Here is a 15,975-nt window from a genome sequence, read left to right as displayed (position 1 = left end):
GGCATGATGATATAGTTGGTATGCCCTGTCATGCAGAAACACCTAAATCCTGAAAATTTTGGACCTACCTCTGTTCTTCAAAACTAAAGTTCTCAGTAGCAGAATAACTTTAGTTTTTAAAATTGCATTTTAATTGAGTTAAAATTATGAAGGAGAAGGGATAATATACTATGACACTGAGTGATACTCCATGGTAATTAAAAATAGTAGCAAAGTAGAAGGAAATACAAATAGACTTGTTTATCACAGGATTTAATGCTTCTTCATTTGATTTCTCTTTTATTTTTCCTCTTCCATGGTTTGATTTGGGTTGTTTTTCAGCTACTCAGAGAAATTTTATAAGTGATATGTAATTTCACTTTTTAAAAATGACATTTATTTCCTGATTATAAAGTAGTATCCATTCTAGATTTTTGAAAGACAAAGTTGTAAAGAGTACAGTAAGTCATTTTTAATATTTTGAAAAAAACACTTAAGAGTTGGATCCATTTCCTTTTAGTCTACATACACTTTTTTTCTACCTCTTTTTTTTTTTTTTAAGATTGATTTATTTATTTGAGAGAAGGAAAGCACAGCGGGGAAGAGCAGAGAGGGAGGGAGAGAGAAACTTTAGCAGACTTCCACGCTGAGCGGGGAGCCTGATGAGGGACTTGATCCCAGGACCCTGAGAGCATGGCCTGAGCCAAAACCAAGAGTTGGACACTTAACTGACTATACCTCCCAGGTGCCTCTCTACTTCCTTTATGTTAAGCAAATAGCTTTACTTTTATAATTACTTGACTATAATTTCTGAAAAAATTATTGGATTTTTAAAAAAACTTACATACAGTAAAATTCATTTATTTTTTTCACGTATAGTTTTGTGAGTTTTGGCAAATTTACAGACTCTTGTAAACAACACCACAATCAGGATACAGAATGGTTCCCTCACCTTCAAAATTTCCTTGTGCTGCCCTCACAGTCAGGTTTTTTCTTACTCCTGACTCTGGAAACCAGTGAACTGTTCTTCATTTACAGTTTTTGCTTTTTTCATATAAATATAATCATATATAATTCTTTTAGGCTGGCTTCTTTCCTTTAGAATTATGCTGTTGACATTAATCCATGCTGTTCCATGTTAGGAGTTAGTTGCTTTTATTAATGAATATTCCATTGTATAAATGTATCATTGTTTATGTATTCACCTATTGATAACTTTGGTCGTTTCTAGTTTGGGGGAATTGTGAATAATGCTTCTAAAAACATTCATATGCACATTTTTGTGTGGATGTAAATTTTTATTTCACTTAGGCAGATACCTAAGAGGAAGATTTCTGGGTCATATGGTTAAGATGATGTTTAATTTCATAAATAACTGTCAAACTGTTGTCCAGAGTCATTGTTCCATGTTGAATTCCCACCTGAAATGTTTGAGAGTTCCAGTTGCTTTTTTCTTTGCTAGATATTGTCAGAGTTGGGTTTTGGTGATGTTAGATATCCTCTCAGTGTGTAGTGGTGTATCATTGGGGTTTAATTTGTTTTTCCCTTATAGTAATGGGTATTGAGCTCTATTAATGAGCCTGGCAGTCTCCATACAAATCATTTGCCCGTTAAAAAATTTTTATTTTTTCAGTTTTCTTTAAAAAAACCTTTGGGTATAAATCCTTTTTTAGATATGCAACTTGCAAATATTCTCTCCTGGTTTGTAGCAACAGTTTTTAATTTTTGTGAAGTCCAGTTTTTATCAGTTTTTTGTTTTTCATTGATCAGAAATTAGGTGTCATACCTAAGAACTATGCTTAACTCATAGTCATGAATTTTTCTTCCTGTGTTTTCTCTTTTCTTTTCTTTCTTTTTCAAAGATTTTGTTTATTTGAGAGAGAGAGAGAAAACATGAGTAAGGGGTGAGGCAGAGGGAGAGGGAAAAACAGACTCCCCACTGAGCTCTGAGCCCTATTTGGGACTCAGCCACAGAACTGCTGAGATCATGACCTGAGCTGAAGTCAGACACTTAACCAACTGAGCTGCCCAGGTACCCCATTCCTATGTTTTCTTTGAAATATTTTACAGTTTTGGGGTGCCTGGGTGGCTCAGTCGGTTAAGCATCTGACTCTTGTTTTTGGCTCAGGTCGTGATCTCAGGGTCATGGGATTGAGGTTCCTGTTGGACTCCATGTTCAGTGGAGAGTCTGCTTGAGATTCTCTTCCTTCCTCTCTCCCTTTGCCCCTCCCCTGCTCACATGCACTCTCTCACTCTCTAAATAAATATATCTTTTGAAAAATATTTTAAAGTTTTAGATTTTCCATTCAAGTTGAGATACTGATTGGAGTGCAGCAGAGATATAAAGTATATATATAGATAAAATCTTTATGCTTAATATATTATCTGTATATATTTATGCTCTATTAATGACATTAGAAAAACTAGTGAAATCACCAGCCAACTTCAGTAGTACATGATTAGGCCATATATTAGCTTACGTTAAAATTTGTAATTTGTAAATATATATTCTTTGTCCCTGCTTCTACCCCAATCATTAAAGCAGCCTGGAATGTTTTCTTTTTTCTTTTTTTTTAAAGATTTTATTTATTTATTTGGGAGAAGAGAGAGAGCACGAGCAGAGGGGGAGGAGCAGAGGGAGAGGGAGAAGCAGGTTCCCTGCTGAGCAGGTAGTCCAATGTGGGGCTCCATCTGAGGACCTTGAGATTGTGACCTGAGTTGAAGGCAGACGTTTGACTGGGCCACCCAGGAGCCACTGGAATGTTCTTTTCTTAATTCTTCTACTACCTTCTCATCCTATATATATATATACAAGTTTTTTTTTTTTTTAATTTTATTTTGTTTTTTAAAGTAGGTTCCACTCCCAACATGGAGCCCAGGGCAGGCTCTCTGAGCCACCCAAGTGCCCCACATATCTTTTTTTTTTTAACTTAATTTTTAATTTACTTTTATTACTTTTTTACTGACATATAGTTGACGTGAAGTGTTATATTAGTTTCAGGTACACAACATAGTGATCCAACAGTTATGCACATTACAAAATACTTACCACAATAAGTGTGGTTACCATCTGTTACCATACAGGGTTATTACAGTTTTATTGACTATTCACTACTGTACTTTTCATCCCTGTGACTTACTATTTTATAACTGGAAGTTTGTACCTTTTAATCTCCTTCACCTATTTTGTGCGTTGCTCCATTCCCTTCTCCTCTGGCAACCACCAGTTTGTTCTTTTGATTTATGAGTCTGTTTCTGTTTCTATTTATTTGTTTTGTGTTTTAGATTCTTCAGATAAGTGAAATATTACGGTATTTGTCTTTCTGACTTATTTCACTTAGCATAAGATCCTCTAGGTTCATCCCATGGTGTCAAGAATGGCAAGGTTTAGTTCTTTTTTATGGCTGAGCAATATTCCTCTGTGTGTGTGTGTGTGTGTGTGTGTGTGTGTGTGTGTGTGTATACGTGTGTGTACCACATTTTCTTTTATCCGTTCACTTATCAATGGTCACTTAGGTAATTTTCATATCTTCAATATTGTAAATGCCGCAAGACATAGGGATGCATATATTTTTTTTGATGTGTTAGTGTTTTCTTTTTCTTTTTTTTGAGGGTGGGTGAAATATCCAGCAGTGGAATTACTGGATTGTATGGTATTCTGTTTTTAACTTTTTGAGGAACTTGCATACTATTTTCCATAGTGGCTGCACCAATTTATATTACCACATACATATGGTCAATTAATCTATGATGGTCAGGACAGGAATATACAATGGAGATAGGATAATCTCTTCAATAAGTTGTGTTGGGAAAACTGGGCAGCTACATGAAAAGAATGAAACTGGACCACTTTCTTATGCCATACACAAAAATAAATTCAAAGTATATTAAATACCTGAATGTAAGACCTAGAACCATAAATAAAAGGAAACAGAGGCAATACTCTTTTCAGCATTGGCCATGGCAACATTTTTTAGATATCTCTCCTCAGGCAAAGGAAACAAAAGCAAAAATAAATTACTGGGATTATATCAAACTACGAGTCTTATTTCTTAATAAATTAGTTCAGTTGGGATTCTATTCCCCAGTCACACTTGCTTTTTTTAATTGTATGTCTAAGAATAATCTTATATCTAATATATATATTAGAACAGGGGTTGGCAAACTTTTTCAGTACAGGGCTAGATAATATTTTAGGTTTTGCTGGCTACATGGTCTCTGTTGCAACTATAGACAACATGTAAAGAAATGAAAGGATTATTAATGTTACAGTAAAAGGTTATATAAAAAAACAATCCTTGGACATTGATGTCTGGGTCCACCCCCAAAGGTTCTGATTCAGGTGATCCGAAATCAGATTTTAACATCAGGTTAAAAGCCACCCAGGTGGGGCACCTGGGTGGCACAGCGGTTAAGCATCTGCCTTCGGCTCAGGGCGTGATCCTGGTGTTATGGGATCGAGCCCCACATCAGGCTCCTCCGCTGTGAGCCTGCTTCTTCCTCTCCCACTCCCCCTGCTTGTGTTCCCTCTCTCACTGGCTGTCTCTATCTCTGTCAAACAAATAAATAAAATCTTTAAAAAAAAATAAAATAAAAATAAAAGCTACCCAGGTGATTCTAATGTGCACTTAAGTTTGAACCACTGATTTAAATGACACTTTTTTTTTTTTAAGATTTATTTTTTGTTTGAGGGATAGAGTGAGCACAAGCAGCAGGGGAGGAGCAGAGAGAGAGAGAGGAAAAAGCAGACTTCCCGCTGAGCAGGGAGCCCAATCCCAGGCTCCATCCCAGGACCCTGAGATTATGACCTGAGCCGAAGGCAGATGCCACCCAGGCACCCCTAAAAGACACTTCGATGTAGAATTAAGTTAACAGAAACCTTGTGAATTTAAACATGATAGAAATGTTTATATGCATTCAGTTCATTTCCAGTATAGATAAGCCAAATGTATCTTTGAGGGATATCCAGTACAAATTTAAAGCCCCCGTGTCTTTCCTTTAATTTTATCGCCAAATCTGATACTTTCTTTCAGTGCTTTCAGTCTTCCCGTACTGTTTAAGAAAACACAAAATTACAGCAGGTTTTATTAAGATTCAGTTAACACTACATGGTTGCATTGCTACATCACACCATCCTTGTTCTAGGTTAATTATTAGACCAAAGCAAAAATTGATTGATTTTAGACATGGTGGTGACCTTAAGTATAAAGCCTTAGAAAAGTGTCTGGGGAGATTAGAAAATGCTGTATTCTTTGAGCTGTTCAGTTGGTATTACATGTAATACAAACAAAAAAAGTAATAATTTTGCTTTAAAAATTTAATATATTTTATTTAATATATAAAAGCATTAATTACATTTCATAATCTGCTTATAAAATATATGCCAGCCCCCCGAATGCCAGTTGCTTTCTTGTTATTTTGTAACTGTGCTAGAAATTATCTTCCCTGCTAAAGATAACACATTTTTTGCGGAGAACTGCTCCCTTCCACTTTCACTTTGGAGAACCTCAGTGGCTTACTTTTGTACTGCGGAACCTGCACTCTTTCTCCATACTTCATGATTGGATCATGGATGGACATCTACTCTATACAGTGCTAAACCCAATAACAGGTAAATTTGGGCTAATGTGACTGGCCCTCTTTGAGTAGGTATACATACAAAAGGTCTTAAGTTTTAGTTTGTCTCTAAAGATAGAATGAAGCCTCATATATATAAAGAAAATCAGCAGTGAGAAAGATGAAGAGAATGATTATGTTTTTTAACAACTTTCTAGGTGTAGGTATAGCCTTGTGGGACCCAATTTTTTTCTTGCCTTTTTGTTTCTAAGATACCTTTGTAGTCTTACAATTCTGCTTTTATTCTCATGCTTTTTGTTGTTTGTAATAAAAAATACTGTGTGTCATTTATACTACACAAACTCATTCCCATTTTTCAAGTGACTGGCTGGAAGAAACAAACTGGTTCTTAAAACATCTGTATCAAATAAGGAAGAAGTCATAATACTTCAAAATGAAAGTGAGTAATTACAGTCTTTTGAGTTCAAAAGATCAAGAGAGAATTGAATGATTTATGGAATAGTCCAGTTCTTCAGGACTCACATCAGAACTATCTCCCATCAAGGTTAGGTTAGGTCAGGTACCCTAATGCCACTCTTGGCATCTCTGTCTTACTGCTGTTGTCTCAGGGTATGGAAATTATTTTTGCTTTTATTTTTCCTATAGTCTCTTAAAAATATCATAATTAGATTGCATGTGTTATGCACAGTAAGCTTTTTTCCTAAAACAAAACTGTACCTCTTTAACTTGTAGGTTTGCTTTCTGTACCTGGACACTGTTTAGTAAAACTTTTGTCTTTTGAAAACAGTCCCAAATCCTCTGGGTTCTCTTCTAACCCTCTATTGTCATGTATTCTCTTCTTTTCCACTATATTTACTCTGCCTTTTTCATTTAACGTCTTACTGTGTTTTATGTAGGTGGTCAAGGAAAGACTGAGAAGATGAGACCTGAATTGTTAGGAATGTTATAGAGCCTAGATGCCAGAGAATAGTTAGGCATTAACTGTTTTTCCCCCTCATTTCATCATTCTCTGCAAATAGACGTTATCATTATTTTATCATATGAGCCTAGCACAATGGTTGTCATTTGGTAGGTATTCAGTAAATATCTTTTTGTTGTTTGATTTGGCATTCAAAATGTATCCTTTATTTTTATTCTTATAGATGTATAATTCACATTCAGTAAAATTCACTCCATTTAATTGTATAATTGGATACATTTTGGCATAAAATGTGTGTGTGTGTGTGTGTGTGTGTATTTATATGAAACCTTTTGTGTCTGGCTGCTTCCATTTAGCATATGCTTTTGAAATTTGTGATTATAGATAATATGTGTGAATATATATGATATGTTTATGTATCAGTAGTTCATTCCTTTATATTGCTTTTTAAATATATATATTAATATATATTAATCAATCTATATTATATTTATATTGCTAAAAAGTATTCCAGTGTATGGCTACACCACAGTTTGTTTATCCATTCACCAAATGATTTTTGCGTTGTTTGCATTTTGGCTGTTATTAATAAAGTTGTTATAAACATTCCAGCACAAGTCTGTGCATGGATGTATTTTCATTTCTCTTGGGTAGATACCTAGGAGTAGCATTGCTGGGTTGTCTGAATGCATGTTTAACCTTGTAACAAGTTGACAGACTGCCCAAAACTATAGTTGTTGATGATGAGCATATTTTCATGTGTTTATTTGCTTTTAATGTATCTTTTTTTGGTAAAATGTCTGATTAAATTGTTGCTATTTTTGAAATACACTTTTTATTTCTTAGTAATTTAGAGTTGCAGGAAAGTTGCAAGTTAGAATTAAGAATTTTACCTTATATCCCTCACTCAATTTCCCTCATTGTTAACATCTTGCATTACCCCGATATATTTGTCAAAATTAAGAACTGACATTGATACATTACTTATTAACTCAACTTCCTTTAGATTTCACCAGTTTTTACATTGATGTCCTCTTTCTATTTTAGGATCAGTTCAAGATACTGCTTTGCATTTATTGCAAGTTTCCCCAGTCTCCTGTGGTTTGTGACAGTTTTTCAGAAAGTGTTATGGACTGAGTGTGTGTGTCCGCCAGAATTCATATTCTGAAATCCCAACCTCCAGAGTGATGATAGGAGGTAGGGTCTTTGGTAGATGATTAGGCTTTTAGGTTAGGCTCCACCCTATTGACTGGGATTAATGCTCTTATAAAAGCAGCCCTGGAAAGCTCCCGTCCCCCTCCACCGTGTGAGGACATGGTAAAAAAGACATCATCTATGAACAGAAGTAGGACTTCAGACACTGAATCTGTCTACATTTTAATCTTAGGCTCTCCAGCCTCCTGAAGAGTGAGAAATAAATTTCTGTGGCTTATTTATTTAGTCCAATTTATTTAAACTAAAAGCAAAACCGAAAATAGTTCACCCATTTCTCCCACCTTTCATTCCTGCCTCTGGCAATCTCCAGTCTTTTCCTTGTGTCTGTGGTCTCATCGGGTATTTGTTTGTTTGTTTTAGATTCCACATGTAAGACAGACCGTACAGAATTTGTTTTTCTTACTTATTTCACTTACCATAATGCCCTTGAGATCCATCCATGTTGTTGCAAACGGCAGGATTTTATTCTTCTTTATGGCCGAATGATATTCCATTTTACACACACACACACACACACACACACACACACACATACATACATACATACATACATAGGCACCACAGTTTCTTTATTCATTCATCTATCCATGGACACAGGTTGTTTCCATATCTTATAAATAGTGCTGCAGTGAACATGGGATGCATATATCTTCTCAAGTTAGTGTTTTTGTTTCCTTCAGAAAAATACCCAACAGGGGCGCCTGGGTGGCACAGCAGCTAAGCGTCTGCCTCTGGCTCAGGGCGTGATCCCAGCGTTATGGGATCGAGCCCCACATCAGGCTCCTCTGCTATGAGCCTGCTTCTTCCTCTCCCACTCCCCCTGCTTGTGTTCCCTCTCTCACTGGCTGTCTCTATCTCTGTCAAATAAATAAATAAAATCTTTTAAATAAAAAAAAAAAGAAAAAAGGAAAAATACCCAACGGTGGAATTGTTGGATCATATTTTTTGAGGAACTTCCATATTGTTTTTCAGAGTGGCTGCACAAATTTACATTCCCACAAACAGTGCACAGTGGTTCCTTTTTTCTACATTCTCACCAACACTTGTTACTTCTAGTCTTTTTGTTAATAATCATTCTCATTGGCCTGAGGTAATATGTCGTTGTGGTTTTGGTTTCTATTTCCCAGATGATTAATGATGTAGAGCATATTTTTTATGTACTTGTTGGCCATCTGTATGCCTGTTTTGGAAAAATGTCTGTTCAGATCTTTTTGATTGGGAGTTTTTTTGTTTTTAATATATTGAGGGTTTTTGTTTTATTTTGTTTTGCTGTTGGGTTTTATGGGTTCTTTATATATTTTGAAATTAACTCCATATTAGATAAATGATTTGCAGATGTTTTCTCCCATTTAGTAGGTTATCTTTTCATTTCGTTGATGATTTCTTTTTTTTTTTTTTAAGATTTTATTTATTTATTTGACACAGAGAGAGAGGACACAAGCATGGGGAGTGGGAGAGGGAGAAGCAGGCTCCCCACTGAGCAGGGAGCCTGATGCAGGACTCCACCCCAGGACCCTGGGATCATGATGTGAGCCAAACGCAGACGCTTAACCGACTGAGCCACTCAGGCGCCCCTTTGTTGATGGTTTCTTTTGCTGTGCAGAAGCGTTTTGGTTTGATGAGTACCACTTGTTTATTTTTGCTTTTTGTTGCTTTTGCTTTTGATGTCACACTCAAAAAATCACCTCCACGATCTGTGTCAAGGAGCTTTTTGCCTATGTTTTCTGGTAGGAGTTATGGTTTCAGGTCCTGTGTTCAATTCTTTAATCCATTTTGAGTTAATTTTTGTTTATGGTGGAAAGTCATGGCCCAGTCTCACTTTTTTGCATGTGACTGTCCAATTTTCCCAACACCATTTATTGCAGAGACTCTCCTTTCCCTGTTGTATATTTTTGGCTCTTTTGTCATAAATTAATTGTTCATATATTCCTGGATTTATTTCTGTTCTTTCAGTGCTGTCAGGATTATAGTATTTTTGTTACAGCAGCATGAACAAACTGGCAGTCTTACCTTGTTTTTAATGACTTTTGTCTTGAATTACTAATTTTGCACTTTTTTTTTTTTACCTTGCCTTACTGAGTTGTAAAAGACCTTTTTATACTCTAGGTATATGTTCTTTGTCAGATACAGATTTTGAATTTTTTAGCTGTATCATTTTCATATTTTTACTTTTGAAGAACAGATGTTTTAAGTTAGATGGGGTGTAATTTATCAATTTTTGATTATTTTTCATTTTCATTGTTTGGGCTTTTGGTGTTACTAGAAGTCTTCTCTCTAACCCGAGGTCAGATAGGTTTTCTTTTAGAAGTTTACAGTTTTTGATTTTACATTTAGGACTATGTTAGAAGGTAAGTTTTGTATATGGTACAAGGGAAGGGTAGAAATTTTTCTGTTCTTGGCATATGAATGTCCAGTAGTTCCAGCACCATGTATTGAAAGACTTACCATTTTTTCCATTGAATTTCTTTGGCATCTTTATTGAAAATCAGTTGACATATATGTGTTGCTCTATTTTGGATTCTTAATTCTCTTCCATTAATAATAAATGTCTTGATTTGAAGTATTAGTATGAATTCGATACTACTCAGTAATCTTACCCTAGTTTACCGCATCTCCTTTTCCTGTTACATTGTTATTTTACTGGCCTCATTTTTATTTTATAGACTTTTTTCCTCCCATATTAACTATGTTCTACATAAATGAGAGTTAAGAATAGTTAATATTTGCTTTAAAAAATAATGCTTCAGTACCAATTATGTACCTTACGAAGTATAGCATTTATCAGTGCAAATATACCACTTTCCAGTTGCAGCTCCCACTCTTCCCTCCAATGAAGTGCCAATTTTGTCACCTCTGATGTATCCTTGAATAATGTGTTTTAATCAGCATCTTTTTAAACTTTATATAAATGTTATAAATACTTGCTTACTTTGTTCAGCATTGATTTTGTTTTCATCCATGCTCGTGAATGAAAGGCCAATGGGGCCATGTGATTGCTGTCCTTCCCGTAGCAGTCCTGTGGGGTTTTGGGGACAGAGACTAGGTCTCTTGAAATCCATTCTGTTTCTACTTTTCTTTTCAGTGGAATCCTTGTAAATACATTTGTATTCAAAGATGAGTTTTCTTCATACTTTCCTTAGGAGAACATCTCAGTGTGTGCAGGGATAGAGGAAATCAGAGAAATCATAATGCACCTATAGGTGGTGAGCCTGAGATACAGAGAGGAAAGGAGCTGGCCCAGGGAAACACAGCAAGGCGCTTAGTTTCTCCCAGTAGTAACATGTTGTACAGCTGTAGTTCAGTATCACAGCCAGGAAATTGATACAGTTGCCAACTTTTTCAGATTTCACTAGTTTAAGTTTCATTCAAATTGTTATGGGCATCAATATTTTGTTCCTGTTTATTGCTGAGTAATATTCCCATGGCATAGATGTACCACAGTTTGTTTAATCATTCACCTGTTGAAGGACATCTGGATTGTTTCCAGATGTGGAATAAAGCTGCTGTGAACATTCATGTACAGGTTTTTATGTTAATATAAGTTATCTTTTTGGAATTAATGCCTGAGTGCGCAATTGGGAGTTATATGGCAGGTACATGTTTAGTTTTATAAGAAATTGCCATATTCTTTTCCTGAGTGGTATACCATTTTTCATTCTTATCAGTAATGTATGAGTAATTTAGTTTTTTGCATCCTTGCCAGTATTTGAAGTCATCAGTGTATTTTTATATTAGCCATTCCAGTATGTGTGAAATAATATTTCACTGTGTTTGAATTTGTATTTCTGTAATGACTAATGATGTCGAACATTTTTTGATGTGTTTATTTGCCATCTGTATATCCTTTTCAGTAAAATGTCTGTCCATGTCTTTTGCCCATTTTGTAATTGGATTGTGAGGATTTTTTGTTTATTTTGTTTTTTACTGCTGTACACTTTTATTCATTATTATGGAAGTGATTGCATATACTAAAAAATACTACTAAAATTTCATTTTGGGTAATCAGTTGTCTCAGCAAGATGGAGTCCATTCTTTTCCTGCCAATCTTGATGCCTGCTTTTGTCATTTGTTTCCATGTATGTTTAGCTTTATTTGGAGACTTTTTCTCTTTCTTTCTCTGTTAGTCCCCCATATTACTAGTCTAGTAACACACAGACTTCATTACTATGGCTTTATATGTTTGGGTTTTTTTTTTTTTCTTTGCAGTTTTTTGGTTTTATTTTAATTTTTTTCCTTTAAGTCTTTTTTTTCTCATGCAGTTTTGTTACTATGGCTTTATAATACAACGTGATATCTAGTGGGACATCCCTCCATGTACTTACTCTTCAGGAATATTGTGTGGCTTCTTGTCTTTTTGTTCTCACATATACATTTAGAATCCTGTCAAGTAAAGAAGGTAATTTGAATCAACTCTGCTATTGAGAACAACCATAAAAGATGAACCAAANAATGAACCAAAAAAAAATAAGTAATTTTTTTTTTTTTTTTTTTTTTTAAGAAATCAGACAGTTGTCAAAGCTGTGAAGAATTATGGAGTCAAAACTCGGGGGGTAAAAAAAAAGCCAGTACACTGAGACTGATATTTGAGGCCTTCTTTCCCCCTAATGGTATACAAATTCCTGAAAAGGCCCCTGAGAGATTGAGAAGCTAAGCAATTGTTTTGTCATACTTACTGGACTAAGGAGACAAACGTTGGAGTTTAGGATCTCTGAGGAGAAAGCTCTTTGCTAAACCTCTTTGGTTTTATGTTAAAACCTCAAGGGGCTGTACTCTAAATGAAGATTTCTCAGTTTCACCACTATTGATAGTTTGAATGAGATAATTCTTTGTTGTCAAGGACTGTCCTGTGCATTGAAGGATGTTTAGAAGCATCCCTGGCCTGTACTCAATAGATGCCAGTACCAACCTGTCACCCGCACTGTGACAATCAGAAATATCCATATATTGCCATCTGTCCCCTGGTTAGCAAAAACCACCCCTATTTAAGGAACATTGCCCTAAATGGTATACTTGAATAAACCAGGCTTTATTGAAGCCCATTTTGAATCCTCTCAATCGCTGATTGAATTAAGATGATCTGAATTATACTAGTTTCTTTTGCTTTAAGCTGCCTGTGAAAAGAAAATGTTAGTCTATGCCCGAAAAGATATTATCAAATCCTCAAATTATCTCTTCAGATTCTCACAAATAGTATCTGACAGTCAAAATCAATTAGAATATCTGTATGCATCCTTAAAGGATATAGGACAACACCTGATGAAAAACCAAGTAAAACAGTATACAGCAGAAACAGATGAGGAAAGGATCCATAAAATGTAATAATTAAAGCTCCAACTGTAAAATAAATATATATTCAAAGCAGTAAAGAGAAGAGTGAACCAAGAAAACATTCTAGAATTCAAAAATACCACATTTTAACAGCAAATTACCTGGTCAAATTCCACAGTAATCACTGTTTTTCTTTTTATTGCCATTACATTAGTTTAGGAAGTAGTAACATCTTTATTGATTTAGGTTTGTGTTATTTTCTGCACTGACTTAAGTGTTCTTTAATAAGTTTCAATAATTTTATGCATAATAGGCTTACATATCTTTTGTTAGATTTTTTTCCTAGATACTTTGTAATGTTTTTAAAAAAAAGTTTTACTTTTAAAATTATTCCTAAAGATAGAGGAAGAAGGAAAGCTTCCAAACTTATTTTATGAGGCCAACATTACCCTAACACCAAATCCAGATAAAGACACTGCCAAAAAAGAGAGCTACAGGCCAAAATTTCTCATGAACACAGATGTGACAATCCTCAACAAAATATTAGCAAACTGAATCCAACAATACATTAAAAAAATCATTCACTATGATCAAGTGGGGTTTATTCCCAGGATGCAAGGATGGTTTAATATTTGTAAATCAACATGATACAGCACATAACCAAAGAAGGGATAATACCATACGATCATCTCAATAGGTGTAGTAAAAACATTTGACGAAGTATAACATCCACTCAACAAAGTAGATTTAGAGGGAACATACCTCAATATGATAAAGGCCGTATATGAAAAACATATAGCTAACATCATACTTATTGGGAAAAAAATGGGACCTTTTCTCCTAAGGTCAAGAACAAGAAAAGGATATCCACTCTCCCCACTTTTATTCAACACAGTACTGGAAATCCTAGCCACAGCAACCAAACAAGAAAAAGGAACTAAAAGCATCCAAATTGGTAAGGAAGAAGTCAAACTTTCACGATTTACAGGTGATATGATACTATATAGCAAACCCTAAAGACCCACCAAAAAAAACTACTAGAACTGATAAATGAATTCAGTAAGATCGCAGCATACAAAATCAATGTACAGAAATGCATTGAATTTCTGTACAACAGTAATGAAGCAGCAGAAAGAGAAATTAAGAAAACAATCCCATTTACAATTGCACCAATAATAAAATACCTAGGAATAAATTTAACCAAAGAGGTGAAAGACCTGTACTCTGAAAACTATAACTGGTGAAAGAAATTGAAGACCACACAAACAAATGGCAAGACATTCCAGTCATGGATTGGAAAAACAAATATTGTTAAAATGTCCATATTACCTAAAGCAACCTACAGATTTAATGCAATGCTTATCAAAATACCAACAGCATTTTTTACAGAAACTAGAACAAACTATCTTAAAATTTATAGGGAACCACAGAGACCCAAATAGCCAAAACTGTCTTGAAAAAGAAAAAACAAAGCTGCAGTATCACAATTCCAGACTTCAAAGCTATAGTAATCAAAACAGTATGGTATTAGCACACAAACAGATCAGTGGGACGGAACAGAAAGTCCAGATATAAACCCAAACCTACATGGTCAATTAATCTTCAACAAAGGAGGCAAGAGTATGCAATGAGAAAAAGACAGTCTCTTCAACAAATGGTGTTGGGAAAACAGGAGAGCTACATGCAAAAGAATGAAACTGGACTGCTTTCTTACGCCACACACAAAAATAAACTCAGAATGGATTAAGGATCTAAATGTGAGACCTGAATCCGTAAAAATCCAAAAGAGAGCACAGGCAGTAATTCTTCTGACATTGGCCATAACATTTTTCTAGATAGGTCTCCTGAGGCAAGGGAAACAAAAGGAAAAATAAACTATTGGGACTGCATCAAAATAAAAAGCTTCTGCACAGGAAAGGATACAACTAACAAAACTAAAAGATAACGTGAATGGGAGAAAATTTTTGCCAGTGACATATTCAGTAGGGGTTTGTACCTAAAATATGTAAAGAACTTAAACAACTCAACACCCAAAAATCAAATCCAATTAAGAAATGGGCAGAAGACATAAACAGACATTTCCCCAAAGAAGACATACAAGATGGCACATGAAAAGATGCTCAGCATCACTCGTCCTCAGGGAAATGTAAATCCGAACAATGAGTTATTTCACTCTGTTCAGAATGGCTAAAATCAAAAACACAAGAAACAAAAAGTGTTGGTGAGGATGTGGAGAGAAAGGAACCCTTGTGCCCTGTTGGTAGGAATACAAACTGGAATAGCCCTGTAAAAAACAGTATGTAGGTCCCTCAAAAAATTAAAAATAGACATACCATATGATTCAGTAATTCCACTACTGGGTATTTACTCAAAACCAAAATACTAATTGGAAAAAATATATGCACCCCTATGTTAATTGCAGCATTTTTTACCATAGTCAAATTATGGAAATAGCCCAAGTTGCATCGATAGATGAATGGCTAAAGAATTGGTAGGAGTGCCTGGATGGCTCAGTCGGTTAAGCATCTGACTCTTTTTTTTTTTTTTAAAGATTTTATTTATTTATTGACAGAGATAGAGACAGCCAGCGAGAGAGGGAACACGCAGGGGGAGTGGGAGAGGAAGAAGCAGGCTCATAGCAGAGGAGCCTTATGTGGGGCTCGATCCCATAACGCCGGGATCACGCCCTGAGTCGAAGGCAGATGCCCAACCGCTGTGCCACCCAGGTGCCCCAAGCATCTGACTCTTGATCTCAGCTCAGGTCTTGATCAGGTCCTGAGTTCAAGCCCCCGTGTTGTGCTCCACACTGGGTGGAGAGCCTACTTAAAAAACATAAATAAATAAAAATTTAGAAAGAAGTGATCTATATACCCAACAGAATATTATTCAGGTATAAGAAGAATGAAATTTTGCTATTTGCATCTACATGGATGGATTTAGAGAGTATAATGCCAGTCAGAGAAAGTCAGTCACAGAAAGACAAATACCATATGATTTCACTCATATATAGAATTTAA

At 35.3% G+C, this 15,975-nt stretch overlaps 1 protein-coding gene across 5 annotated transcripts in view; it reads left to right on the top strand.

The window, feature by feature from the left end:
- Window positions 1–15,975, top strand: part of JMJD1C (jumonji domain containing 1C) — a 272,649-nt gene that overhangs the window by 106,283 nt on the left and 150,391 nt on the right. The window lies entirely within an intron of this gene.

This window comes from Ailuropoda melanoleuca, chromosome 6 (assembly GCF_002007445.2).
Source record: "Ailuropoda melanoleuca isolate Jingjing chromosome 6, ASM200744v2, whole genome shotgun sequence".
Classification (NCBI taxonomy): domain Eukaryota; kingdom Metazoa; phylum Chordata; class Mammalia; order Carnivora; family Ursidae; genus Ailuropoda; species Ailuropoda melanoleuca.
The sequence above is the reverse complement of the archived record's forward strand: the minus strand, read 5'-3'. Positions and strand labels throughout refer to the sequence as shown.